Source organism: Pan troglodytes, chromosome 8 (assembly GCF_028858775.2).
Source record: "Pan troglodytes isolate AG18354 chromosome 8, NHGRI_mPanTro3-v2.0_pri, whole genome shotgun sequence".
Taxonomy (NCBI): Eukaryota; Metazoa; Chordata; class Mammalia; order Primates; family Hominidae; genus Pan; species Pan troglodytes.
In genome coordinates this window covers 28,386,250-28,399,170 of record NC_072406.2, presented here as the reverse complement: position 1 = coordinate 28,399,170, position 12,921 = coordinate 28,386,250, and the positions used below count along the sequence as shown (strand labels likewise).

The 12,921-nt window shown below is 45.9% G+C and overlaps 1 protein-coding gene across 2 annotated transcripts in view; it reads left to right on the top strand.

The window, feature by feature from the left end:
• The window catches only part of FAM171A1 (family with sequence similarity 171 member A1), a 162,795-nt gene that overhangs the window by 138,164 nt on the left and 11,710 nt on the right, over positions 1-12,921 (top strand). The gene's annotated exons all lie outside the window — the stretch shown is intronic.

Here is a 12,921-nt window from a genome sequence, read left to right as displayed (position 1 = left end):
TGTGTGGTCTTGAGCAAGTCCTTTTTAGTCTCTGGCTTCAGTTTTCTCCTCTGTAAAATGGGGATCATAATAGCCCCAGCCCCTCCGTCATAGAATTGCTGTGAGTGGAGAGTGCCTACCACAGAGCCTGGCGCTTGGAAAACCCTCCGTATGTGTTTGCCGCTCTTATCATCATCATCGCTGCTATTATTTAGCCCATACGCAGTGTGTGATTTTTTTTTTTTTTTTTTTGGAAGCATGATATAAAAGGACAGGTACAGGAAAGCCTTACTGTTTTTAAATTTAACATCCCAGTCTCACCCAAGTTTGCTATTTAGCTGGAATGGCCCTGCCATCCAGTCTGATTGGTCGGGGCCCATACCTGACTAGCTGTTCCATATTTGGAAACATCATTGTTTGGGATTGAACTTCCAAATAACTTTAAAGTTCACAATAAGTGGTGCCTTTTAATTTGGGTACAGCAGGAACGTAAGTCTCTGATGTCCAAAGCGAGTGTTCGTCTAGTGTGTGAACCTAATGTGCTCCCTGGCTCTGCTCACTCCTTTCTCCTGGCTGAACACCATGGCTCTTTCCAGCAACCTGTGTTATCCTCACCTTGTAGGTGAGGACCCCGAGGATGGGTACTGGGGAGAGATGAAGGTTCCAGGTATCCAAGGTTTCCCCAGTGAGATTCAGCGTTTCCCACTGAAGCCTGTAGATCCAGACCGCTTCTTTGAGGCCTGGGAATCATCTGCAAGGATTTTCAAATTTGGAGTTTGGGGTTTGATCATGATCTTTTACAACTTAACATGAAAATATTCTGCATCATCTGAATTCAATACAGAATTTAAAACGATCAGATAATGTTATTGCCTGAATCTGCATTTATGAACACACTGTTGGATAGAATAGGACAAATGAGAATGAACCATGGTAAATGTAATACACAAATGATACAACACCAGCATAATAAGGACAGGTGGAATTAAAGTATGTTGAGAGATGGGAAGTTTTACAGTTCAGTTTGAGAAAGGTGGTGGAAGAATTGAATCATAGTCATGCCAAGCTCGAAAGAAGCCCCACCTAGCCATGGATGTCATGTGTATGTTGCAAGTGACAAGTTCAGTTCAGTAATATTGAGGCAGGAGAATTGGGTCTGAAGGCAGAGAACCTAAGGCCGACTCAGCTGACTGGATATCAGAGGTTTTTTTTTTTTTTTTTTTTTTTTTTTGAGACAGAGTCTCGCTCTGTCTCCCAGGCTGGAGTGCAGTGGCGCAATCTCGGCTCACTGCAACCTCTGCCTCCCAGGTTCAAGCGATTCTCCTGTCTCAGCCTCCCAAGTAGCTGGTATTGTAGGCGCCTGCCCAGCTAATTTTTGTATTTTTAGTAGAGACGAGGTTTGACCATATTGGCCAGGCCGATCTCAAACTCCTGTCCTCAGGTAATCGGCCCTCCTGGACCTCCCAAAGTGCAGAGATTACAGGCGTGAGCCACCACGCCTGGCATAGGGGCTACTTTTTAACCCCTCCTTTTTCTGCCTGGCAGTTGGAAAATGAAAAGTACCTCTGATCGGCCCGGCACGGTGGCTCACGCCTGTAATCCCAGCACTCTGGGGGGCCGAGGCAGGCGGATCACGAGGTCAGGAGATCGAGACCATCCTGGCTAACACAGTGAAACCCCGTCTCTACTAAAAATACAAAAAAAAAATAAAAATTAGCCGGGCGTGGTGGTGGGTGCCTGTAGTCCCAGCTACTCGGGAGGCAGAGGCAAGAGAATGGCGTGAACCCCAGAGGCAGAGCTTGCAGTGAGCCAAGATCGCGCCACTGCACTTCAGCCTGGGCGACAGAACAAGACTCCGTCTCAAAAAAAAAAAAGAAAAGAAAAGTACGTCTGATCGGTCCCCTCCTGCAGCCAATCAGACTGGTCGCTAGCCTACTTTTCCCCTCCCGTAACCAAAGAGACTGCTCATGGGCTACTAGAGTGAACCAATACGAAACTGCTATAGGGTATTTAAACCTCAGAACATTCCGTAACCAATGTTCCCGAGCCTCTTGCTGTAGCCTCTGCCAGTCTGTGGAGTGTACTCTCGTTTAAAATAAATTTCTGCTTTGGCTGCTTTGCTTGTGCGTTTTGTCCAATTCTTTGTTCAAAATGCCAAGAACCTGGGCAGCTACCCTCAACGGGTAACAATATGTCATCAGGTACACCATTAAGTTGATGTTTTTAATTCGAAATTTATTTTGAAACTGTAGCTTTGTTTCTTGTTTCTTTTGTAAGTTTGTTTTGGTTTTATACTTTTGTATGAGCTGTAATCTCTTTTATATTAGCACTCACTTAACACATGATTTTTTAAAAGAAGATCAACACTTTGTATGTCTTTTTTTTTCCTTTTGAATGTAGTTTTGTGCATTCATCATGCCTGAAACTTCTCAAGTTCTGTAAATGTTAGGAGAGGGCCTGTCCTTGGGCAAATTACTAATGTCTCTGGACCTAATGCTTCTGGCCTCAAATATGAGATCTGTAAGATCTCCCTTCCAAGGTTGCGTAAGACCTAAGTGTGATCATTTACGTAAAGCACCTAGTACACTCCAGCCATGTATCACATTTTTGATGTCGTGGTTCTTTTTTTTTTTTTTTTTTTTTTGTGAGACGGAGTCTTGCTCTGTCACCAGGCTGGAGTGCAGTGGCACGATCTCAGCTCACTGCAACCTCTGACTCCCTGGTTCAAGCGATTCTCCTGTCTCAGCCTCCCGAATAGCTGGGATTATAGGCATGTGCCACCATGTCCAGCTACTTTTTGTATTTTTAGTAGAGATGGGGTTTCACCACATTGGCCACGATGGTCTCCATCTCCTGACCTCGTGATCCACCCACCTCAGCCTCCCAAAGTGCTGGGATTACAGGCGTGAGCCACCACACCAGGCCATCGTGGTTCTTTTTGCCCCTTCCTTTGAATCACCCCTTTAAAATTATTTTTACGCACACACACACACACACACGCGCACACACACACACACACCCTGAATACACCCGGCATGTGCAGAATGTCCTTCACTAGAAGCTTCCACAGAAGTGTCTGGCTTGTCCCTGCAGTACGCCATGTACACGTATTTGTATCTGGCAGCCCAGCCATTTCCAGTATGCAGTTTGAAGTTTTCCTAAACTGAAGGGGAAGAAAAATGGGATCACAACTTAGATCCTTTAGGGAAAAAAAATGGTTTTTTTTTTTTGTTTTTTGTTTTTTTTGAGACGGAGTCTTGCTCTGTCACCCAGGCTGGAGTGTAGTGGTGTGATCTCCACTCACTGCAAGCTCCGCCTCCTGGGTTCACACCATTTTCCTGCCTCAGCCTCCTGAGTAGCTGGGACTACAGGCGCCGGCCACCACGCCAAGCTAATTTTTTTGTATTTTTTAGTAGAAACGGGTTTTCACTGTGTTAGCCAGGATGGTCTCGATCTCCTGACCTCGTGATCTGCCTGCCTCAGCCTCCCAAAGTGCTGGGATTACAGGCGTGAGCCACTGCCCCTGGCCCGAAAAAAACAATGTTTTTATCTATTCATTCTTAGCTGAGCTTATCCATTAGAAAAACAGGTATTCCTATAAACCAACATTTTACACCATTATTCCCAAAGCAACCCTGGAGGTGGGGGACTCCCGTCTTTATCAGAAAGGAACTTTAGCTCAGTAGAGTTGAGTGTTTCCCACACTCATGGGACATCCTAGGGAAGGGGGAGACACAAAACGTGATTTCTTCAGACTCCAAATCCCCTTTCCCAGTTTATCAGATTTTTGTGGATTCCCGCTTCAATGCCAAGACTTAATGTGGCTGAATAGAATGATGGGCTGATCTGGGAATGCAGAACAACCCCCTGTTTCCAGATGTATTTTGTTTGGTCCATACAGTTCATTTGGGGATATTTGTTTGCTGTGTTTGAATTTACCGCCAACATTAAAAAATGGGAAGATTTCCCATGGCATTCTATTCCTGGCTTCACTTAGGGAAAAAAAAATCAAACAGTTCCTTCGGTCAGCAAATATTTATTGAACATCTTCTTTGTGCCAGACATTACTCTGTTGTAGGCTCTTGGGATAAAACAATGGCGAAACAAGCTGGGGAAGGGCCCTATAATTACAAAGCTGTTGTTCTAGAAGAAGGAGACCGACAATGAGCTAGTTTATTTCAGATGGCGGAGAAACAATTAAGCAGAGTGATGGTGGAGAGGGTCATTAGCTGGTCAGAGCCTTTAGAGAAGTGACATTTGAGCTGAGATCCTAACAACACCCAGAATCCTAACGTGGGCTTATCTCGGGGACAGGACCTCCCTGGCAGGAACAGTGGTCAGTGCAGAGGTCTCAAGCTTGGAACCAGCCAGGTCACTAAGCAACACATCCCTCTAGGCAAGGACACAATGGCATCTGTAGGCATTTGAAATTTTTGTTGCTGTTGTTGTTTTGACATGATCTCACTTTGTCACCTAGGCTAGAGTGTAGTGGCATGACCGTGGCTCACTGCAGCCTCAAGCCCCTGGGCTCAAGCAAACCTCCTGCCTCAGCCTCCTAAGTAGCTGGGACTACAGGCACCTGCCACCGCAGCCCGGCTAATTTTTTTGTTTTTTATTTTTTGTAGAGATGTGGTCTTGCTGTGTTGCCAGGGCTGATCTTAAACTCCTAGGCACAGGAGACCCTTCCACCTAGGCTTCCCAAAGTGCTGAGATTGCTGGCATGAGCCACCACACCCAGCCATCTGTAGGCATTTGAGTGCACTGACTACTGGCCTATAGTCTGACAATTGACCAGATTCCTTCTTGAATATATCAGAAATATTTCTGAAGTTGCTTCAAGCACTGGCCACCTAGTGAACCCGCTACAGCCACATGGTAGGAAATGGCATTAGGGCATTTTGCGGGTGTGGCAATTCTGCCTGACAGAGTTGCCACACCCACAAAAGGGCAAATAATTTAGAGAGGCGTTGCTACTCGCAGTGAGATCTGCTGATGAACGGCACCTGCATCACCCGGAGCTCGTTAGAATCGCGTTCTCAGGGCTGTGCACGGTGGCTCACACCTGTAGTCCCAGCATTTTGAGAAGGCAAGGGGAGAAGATCGCTAGAACTCAAGAGTTTGATACCTGCTCAGGTAACATAGCAAGACCCCATCTCTATAAAAAATAAAAATTTAGCCAGGCGTGGTGGCATGTGTCTGTGGTCCTAGCTACTCGGGAGGCTGAGGTGGGAAGATCACTTGAGCCAGGAGGTCGAAGCTGCAGTGAGCTGTGATTGCACCACTGCACTCCAGCCTGGGTGATAGAGAGAGAACCTGCCTCAGAAAAAAATAAAATAAAATAAGAATTGTCTTCTCAGGCTTTCCTCCAGACCTCTGGATCAGAACCTGCACTTAGCAAGATCTCTGTGTCAACAAGCTCTTTAGCAAGTATCCTACCACATGTCTCCAGATTTGTAATTTCTCTGTTATGAGAACGCTCAGTTATTCTCTGCAAATTATCTGTTATGCTGTCTTTCATCTTGAGGATTTTTCCAATGCAGGGGACTAATGGCTGTGCCACCCACAATCCTTGTGTGCTCCCCACCCAGTCCCTTCTGACATGTAATTGCAAGATGGGTATTGGCCTCAGTGGGTAATGAGCAAAATTTCTCTCCAGATGGGGCTAATTAGCTTGTATTCTGACCTACTTTCAGGAAATGTATATATATCTATTGTAAATTCAGAAGTCTCTCATTAAATTTTATTAATGCTATTATGTATCCTAATACCTCTAGCTATCTATTTAAGGAATAAGCTTTCTATAAGTCTGCCAGTATTTTGTGGTTTCCCATAACTGCTTCTTTCCTAAAACTTGTTTCAGTAAGTCTTACGATAGCTCAGCTAAAGCTTAAAGAAAAAAAAAAAAATCAGTTGCTTAAATTTAAGAATCTTTCTCAAAAACTACCCTAAAAATACCAAGGGAATGTGTTGCAGCTGAATACAGTCATCGTTTTAATTTCTAATATTCAACACATTCATGATTTCATGCTTCAAACAGAAGGTCGTTGGTTACAATGAGTTGCCCTTAATTTTATTCTTGTTTAAACCAGTCCTGAAATGTACTTGCCTACAGCTATGAGAATCCAACCATCTGCACATAACTTTTGCTCTTCAGTTTGATTGCTTTCAACAAGAATGATTAGATAATTGACCACCGGGCAAATACTTTGCTATATAATTAACAAGGAATGTTTACTTCTGACATATTTCATGGAAAAACAATTCCAAAGAAGGAAACCTAGCTACTCAAAGCCGTAGACTTTAATTTGGAAAAAAAGAGGACTATCCCACAGTGTCATAAATGTAGAAGTTGTCACTGTTTCTGCCATACTGAAGAATGTGGTTTAAGGGCTGATGGCTTTTTATTTGATTTTAATGTGATTCTATGCTGATTTTGTTAAAGTATACAGTAACATAGACTTAAATATTGATAATTCTATATATACAGTTGGTAGGAACTTATGGAGATTATTGCTTAATGCAGATGAAAGCCCTAGGAAGCAAGTCATCTGTTTTCTAGAGAAATCTAGCATGTTCAGGGATCTGGAAAGGTCTGATGGTGATGATGGTGATGGTGATGATGATGGTGATGATGATGATGATGATGGTGATGGTGATGGTGATGGTGGTGATGGTGGTGATGGTGATGATGGTGATGGGGGTGACAATGGTGATGGTGGCGATGGTGATGATGGTGAGGGGGTGACAATGGTGATGATGGTGATGGTGATTATGGTGATGGGGTGACAATGGTGATGATGGTGATGGTGACAATGATGGTGGTGACGATGGTGATGATGGTGGTGATGATGATGATGATGATGAGTGTTTGCCATGGATCTGAGAGGTGCATACCTCTTAAGAAGATTATTCCTCAAACGAGCTAGTGCTCACTCCATGCTAATTATTCATCCAAAGCCATGACAGTCCAAGAAAGCTAGTGATTAGGCAGAGCCCACAGCTGAAAAATGAAACAACAGCAGGTTCCCCAGTCCAAGGCCATGCCTGCACCAGCACAAGTGACCTTGCCCCCCATCCTAAATGTTCCCAAATCTCTCACAGTGCGAATGTAGGTGTAGGAGTAGAAATGGCTATGTTTCACAGTGTGGACAATCACGTCTTCATTGATAGAACTTTTGGCAGTGGGATTTCTGAGTGGCTGTGGCATTTCTTTCTGAGTCCCAGCTTATAGACCTAGTAGAATTCACTGCAGCCTCTTTCTGGAAAAATACATCTATTAGAATACATTAGCTGCAAGAAGTAAAGTACCCAGCTACAAGCGCTTAAATGACGAGGCCATTTAGTGTTTACGTGACAAAGAAACATGAGGCAGGTGGCTCTAGGATTGCACCAGTGGTTCATTGATGTCACAGGGACATTCAGCTCCTCTTCTGTGTCATCCTCAGCATGTCCTCAGCGCACACTACTAGGAAGTGGCAGACTTGGATATCACATGTAGGATCATGTCAATCCAGGGAAGTCATCTGTATGGTCCATTGACCCTTTATGCTGCTGGGTGTTTATCTGCCCAGTGTTCTGAGGTCTGACATGCTAACAAATCTCAGCATAAGAACAGTCACTTGGGCTGGCGCGGGGCGCACGCCTGCAACCCCAGCACCTTGGGAGGAAGAGGCAGGAGGAGGATCACTTGAGCCCAGGAGTTTGCGACCAGCCTGAGAAGCATGGTGAAACCCCATCTCTACTAAAAAATACAAAAATCAGCCAGATGTGGTGCATGCCTGTAGTCCTAGCTACTCAGGAGGCTGAAGTGGGAGGATCGCTTGAGCCCAGGAACCAGAGGTTGCAGTGAGCCAAGATAGCAACGCTGCACTCCAGCCTGAATGACAAAGCAAGACCCAGTCTCTTAAAAAAAAAAAAAAAAAAAAAAAATACTCCCACTTTGTTCTTGTACTTTGGCTAATCTCTTTCTCAAAAAGAGATTTTAAGAATCTCTTAACATGTGAGTTTCAGGTATGATCTTTTCAAAGTCAATAGTGCTTGTACTATCAGGTCTGTCTGCTTCTTACCCAATGGTGAGAAGGTAATTGGCTGCTACGGGGGAGTTTCCAGGCAGAGTAAATGTGCCAGGCAGGAAAAGCCAGGTAACTGTGATCTCCTTAGGCCATATTCAAATTAGACATTGTTTTGGGCCGTTTTTCATACTTTAGAGTTCTTTTCTCTTTTGATGGCCATTTGTTAAATCTTTGAACTCACTTTTCTTTATACTTTGCAAATAAAAGTAGATTTCATTACTGGTTGGTAACCAAGCAGGAAAGCAGCACACTTGGCGATTGCTGGGAGACAGCATCAGATCTTGCAGGACACATCTTTCCCTGCCTGTCAGTTGTTATGTGTAATAATCATTGTAGTTAAATGTAGCTTCCAAATTAAGAATGCATGATGCTTTACACCCAGTGAACCTTGCCAGCTGGATGCATTACTCATTTTCAAAAAATTAGTAAGATAGTTCAACAAATTGTTTATACTTGAAAATATCTCTGAGTCTTTCCATTGTGTAAGGTCTAACTCTAAAGAATGATACTTCAAGGTGGGCATGGTGACTGATGCCTATAATCCCAATGCTTTGGGAGGCCAAGGCAGGAGGATCACTTGGGTCCAGAAGTTCAAGGCCATCCTGGGCAATATATTGAGACTGTCTCTACAAAAAATACCAAAGTTAGTTGGGCATGGTAGCACGTGCCTGTAGTCTCAGCTATTTGGGAGGCTGAGATGGGAGGATCCCTTGAGCACAGCAGGTTGAGGCTACAGTGAGCCATGATTGCACCACTGCCCTCCAGCTGGGTGATAGAACAAGACCCTGTCTCAAAAGAACAAAAAAGAAAATGACAATTCAGACAAAAACTGACCTGAGAGTGTGGTGTGGAAGAAAACAATACTGAACTTGGATTTCAAATATCACTGTTCCGGCCGGGTGCAGTGGCTCACACCTATAATCCCTACACTTTGGGAGGCCAAGGGGGATGGATCACTTGAGGTAAGGAGTTCGAGACCAGCCTGGCCAACATGGTGAAACTCCATTTCCATTAAAAATACAAAAAATTAGCTGGTTGTGGTGGCAGGTGCCTGTAATCCCAGCTACTCAGGAGGCTGAGGCAGGAGAATCACTTGAACCCAGGAGGCAAGAGGTTGCAGTGAGCTGAGATTGCACCACTGCACTCCAGCCTGGGCAAAAGAATGAGACTCTGTCTAAAAAGAAATATATGTATCACTGTTCCGTATCTGATTTTGTCCTCCTGTCCCTCACACTGCCTGTGTATCTTATTTCAGACAGAACTGTAATAAGGTTGTGTGTTTCCCAATAGCATACAGCTCCAGGTGGGAAGCTGGGGGGTGGTTGTGGTGGGGGAGCAGAGTTGATAACAGAACACTGATAACAAGTTATAAGGAAGAAAGAAAAGGGAAATAAACATGAGGGTAGGCGGGAGTATTCAGCACAAGAGCAAACAACTTATAATCCCCACCTCTGTATTCTTAAGGACATTCATATGTCAGAACCTAGCATTGTAGTTGATCATAATTATGACCCTGAGGGATGAAGAAAAGTCAAAATTGTATTCACATTCACAGAGCAGGAGGAAATGATGCTTTTTAGAATTTTTATAAATGGCCTATTCAAATTTTGGCAAAGAGTCAGGTTATGTAGAAGAGTAGCTCCCAGATGGTTGAGGAGGTGTCCTGGGGATGGCTGTGGTGGGGATTGGGGGGGACATCTCTTTGCCCTCATGCAGGGAAGCTTACCTTTTATCTGTTTCATATATTAGTTTCTGCCTAAGAATCAATTAAAGAGGGGGTTCAAATGCTTTAAAAACTATGTGACAATCAATGATGTAGAAATTTCAGTAACGCAGAATTTCATCCCTTCATGATGCCAGAGAGATCACCCTGTAACCTTCACACACATGCAGTCCCGGTAACAGGCCCAGCCATAGGCGTTGATTGGAACAGAGAGGCACATGTCATTGTCCAGCCACCTCCTAAAATGCCGGCTGCACGACCAGGTTGGCGCAGCTGCAGTGGTGTGGCTTCTGCAGGAAGAAGTCTGGGTTTCTGGGGCGAGGCAGAAGGAGGCTGTAGGGTCCTGCTTGCCTTCACCATATGACCTTGCCTTGAGTCTGCAAGTCCCAGCGGCCACCTCATCTGCTTGCTTGTGCAGAGGACACTAAGAGGCAGTGGTAAGCCCCTGGAAGAGGCTGGGAAGGGCAGAAAGAGAAGCTCAGGGTGAAGGGGGTTTGAGCAGGTAGCCCAGCTGGGCTGCTGTAACATTAGGGACTGCTGTCTGTCAGACCCCAAGGAGACAGGCTTAAGAAGGAGAGCCCTCTGGGCAGATGTCCTCACCCAGGAGCATCCCAAGGCCTCCATGCTTAGGGGCAGGTGGGCCGACTTGAGAGGCCTTGCAGTGGAGCTTTCTTTGGTCCGTGCAGCAGGAACAACCTGGTTCCTCCCTTGCTCTGTCTCAGCAGTGCCCGAGGCTCTCACCGCATGATGAAAGGGCGCCCTTCCTGGTTGCAACACCCAGCGATCCCATATTCAGCAGAAGAGACTTTGCAGAGGCCTGTGTGCTCTGCCATCCGGTACCACCAGTAAAGAATCCTGGCCCTGGTGCCCGCTGCTCCGGTGGTGAAACTGTCTGCATCCCACAGTGGCATCAGGATTCCGCCATGAGAAGCATGTGTTTCTAGTACACAATTTGCTAATTCCCATACTCCCTGGGAAAGCATGCTGTTACTGGCAAAACACGGAAAGCATGAAATGATTTTGCCAGTAACAGCATGATTGTTGAATCCCCAAAGAGTGTCACACTTTAGCCATAGTAGGCTCTTCCCCAGCTGGTTCTGTTCCCTTTAGTTTGAAAGGGCAGCATCCCAGGCATGATCAGACTGCCGTGGGGATATCCTTCCCTGCCTACTGCACCCAGCCTTTCACAGGTTACCAGATATTATTTTTTGATTGCACCTGTAGCTTCCACTCATTCTGAAGTTCTCTGGAGTTCCTACTCTATGCATATCTCTAGGTGCTGAGAAGAAAACAAAAGGAACACAAGACACAGGCCACACCCATGGAGTTTACGATCTAAGAAAGGAGATAAGACTGAGGGCCACAGGCTAGCCACAGAAGGCAACGTGTGTTTTTGGCAAATGGATGATGCAGTAACACTTGCCCAGGATGTGCCAAGACACGGAAGACCCATGTGTCCTAGAAAGGCCTCTGGAAAAACAGTGGGCTTGATTTGAATCTTGAAAGACTGGGTAGATTTTTGGAAGAGAGAAAAACTATATGAGGTTGGAGCTACATTTGCAGGCAAAGTCACAGAATGGGTAGAGGTGTGCATTGTGAAGACTGCCTGGCAGGAACTAAAGAGGGGGTTGGGGACTGTATTAGTCTGTTTTCACGCTGCTGATAAAGACATACCTGAGACTGGGAAATTTATAAAGAAAAAGAGGTTTAATAGACTCACAGTTCCACATGGCTGGGGAGGCCTCACAATCATGGCAGAAGGCAAAAGGCACATCTTACATGGTGGCAGGCAAGAGAGAAAACTTGTAAAGGGAAATTCCCCCTTATAAAACCATTAGATCTCCTGAGACTTATTCACTATCACAAGAACAGCACAGGAAAGACCTGCCGCCATGATTCAGTTATCTCCCACCAGGTGCCTCCCACAACACACAGGAATTGTGGGAGCTACAATTCAAGATGAGATCTGGGTGGGGACATAGCCAAACCCTATCAGGGGTAGAAGAGAGGAAGGAAGTGGGAGAAGCTCCAACCATGTGTGCCTCCGTTTCCAGGTCCCCCATGTCCTCCTGCAGCAAATGGGGTGTGAAGATCGTCCCAGAAGGATGCCTAACTCCTTTCCAGCCCGGGCACAGCTGCTCCGTCCTGTTCACCTGGGGCCTCTGTGCTCCCATCCCCACTTCCATCTTCACATGTCATCCAGGCCCACCACACCAGGCCTTTGTACACACTGATCCCTGGGCAGAATGTCCTCCTTCTCTTTCTCCTGGCTCCCGCCCTGCCCCATCTCTCCCCATCACTGACAACCCCTGCCTGTTCATCAAAACTAAACTCATCCCAATCCTTCTACACCCACCCCAGGTGGGTGTTTCCTAGCTGACCCTCCAAGCAGCTATGTCTTCTTCAGCCAATGGACTTTCTGGCCTCCACCAGCACCACTGCTGGACTGCAGGCCCTCCAGAGTGAACTTGGGGACTCATTAGTCTGGTGGGGTCTGTATATGTGGTCACCCACTAGGCTTGTCCCAAATGTAATGTGGAGGGTTTTTTTTTGGTTTTTTTTTTAAATTGAGATAGAATCTTGCTCTGTCGCCCAGGCTGGAGTGCAGTGGCTCAATCTCAGCTCACCGCAACCTCCGCCTCACAGGTTCAAGTGATTCTCCTGCCTCAGCCTCCCCAGTTGCTGGAATTACAGATGGGAGCCACCACACCCAGCTAATTTTCATAGTTTTAGTAGAGATGGGGTTTTGCTGTGTTGCTCAGACTGGTCTCAAACTCCTGACCTCAAGTGATCCACCAGCCTCAGCCTCCCAAAGTGCTGGGATTACAGGCATGAGCCACCACCCCCAGCCAATGTGGAGCTATTTTTTAAAGTCTGTTTTAATTGGTTATCGTGTGTTTTAGAAGGGAAAGTCAACTTAGGGAGAGAGGCAGGAGAAAGGCAGGTGTGCACTCATGAATGAGCAGGACTTACTCTGCTTCCAGCTGTCACCCTCTGGGTCCCGTTTAGCCTAACCCAGAATCTGCTCTGTTTGACAAGCAGTGGCTCAACAGTCTAATGTGGGGAAAACAGCAAACCAGAGAATGCACAGCCATTTCCTGGCTGATGCAGAGAGGCTGAGAGCATCACTGTAGTGGGCCAGCTTTG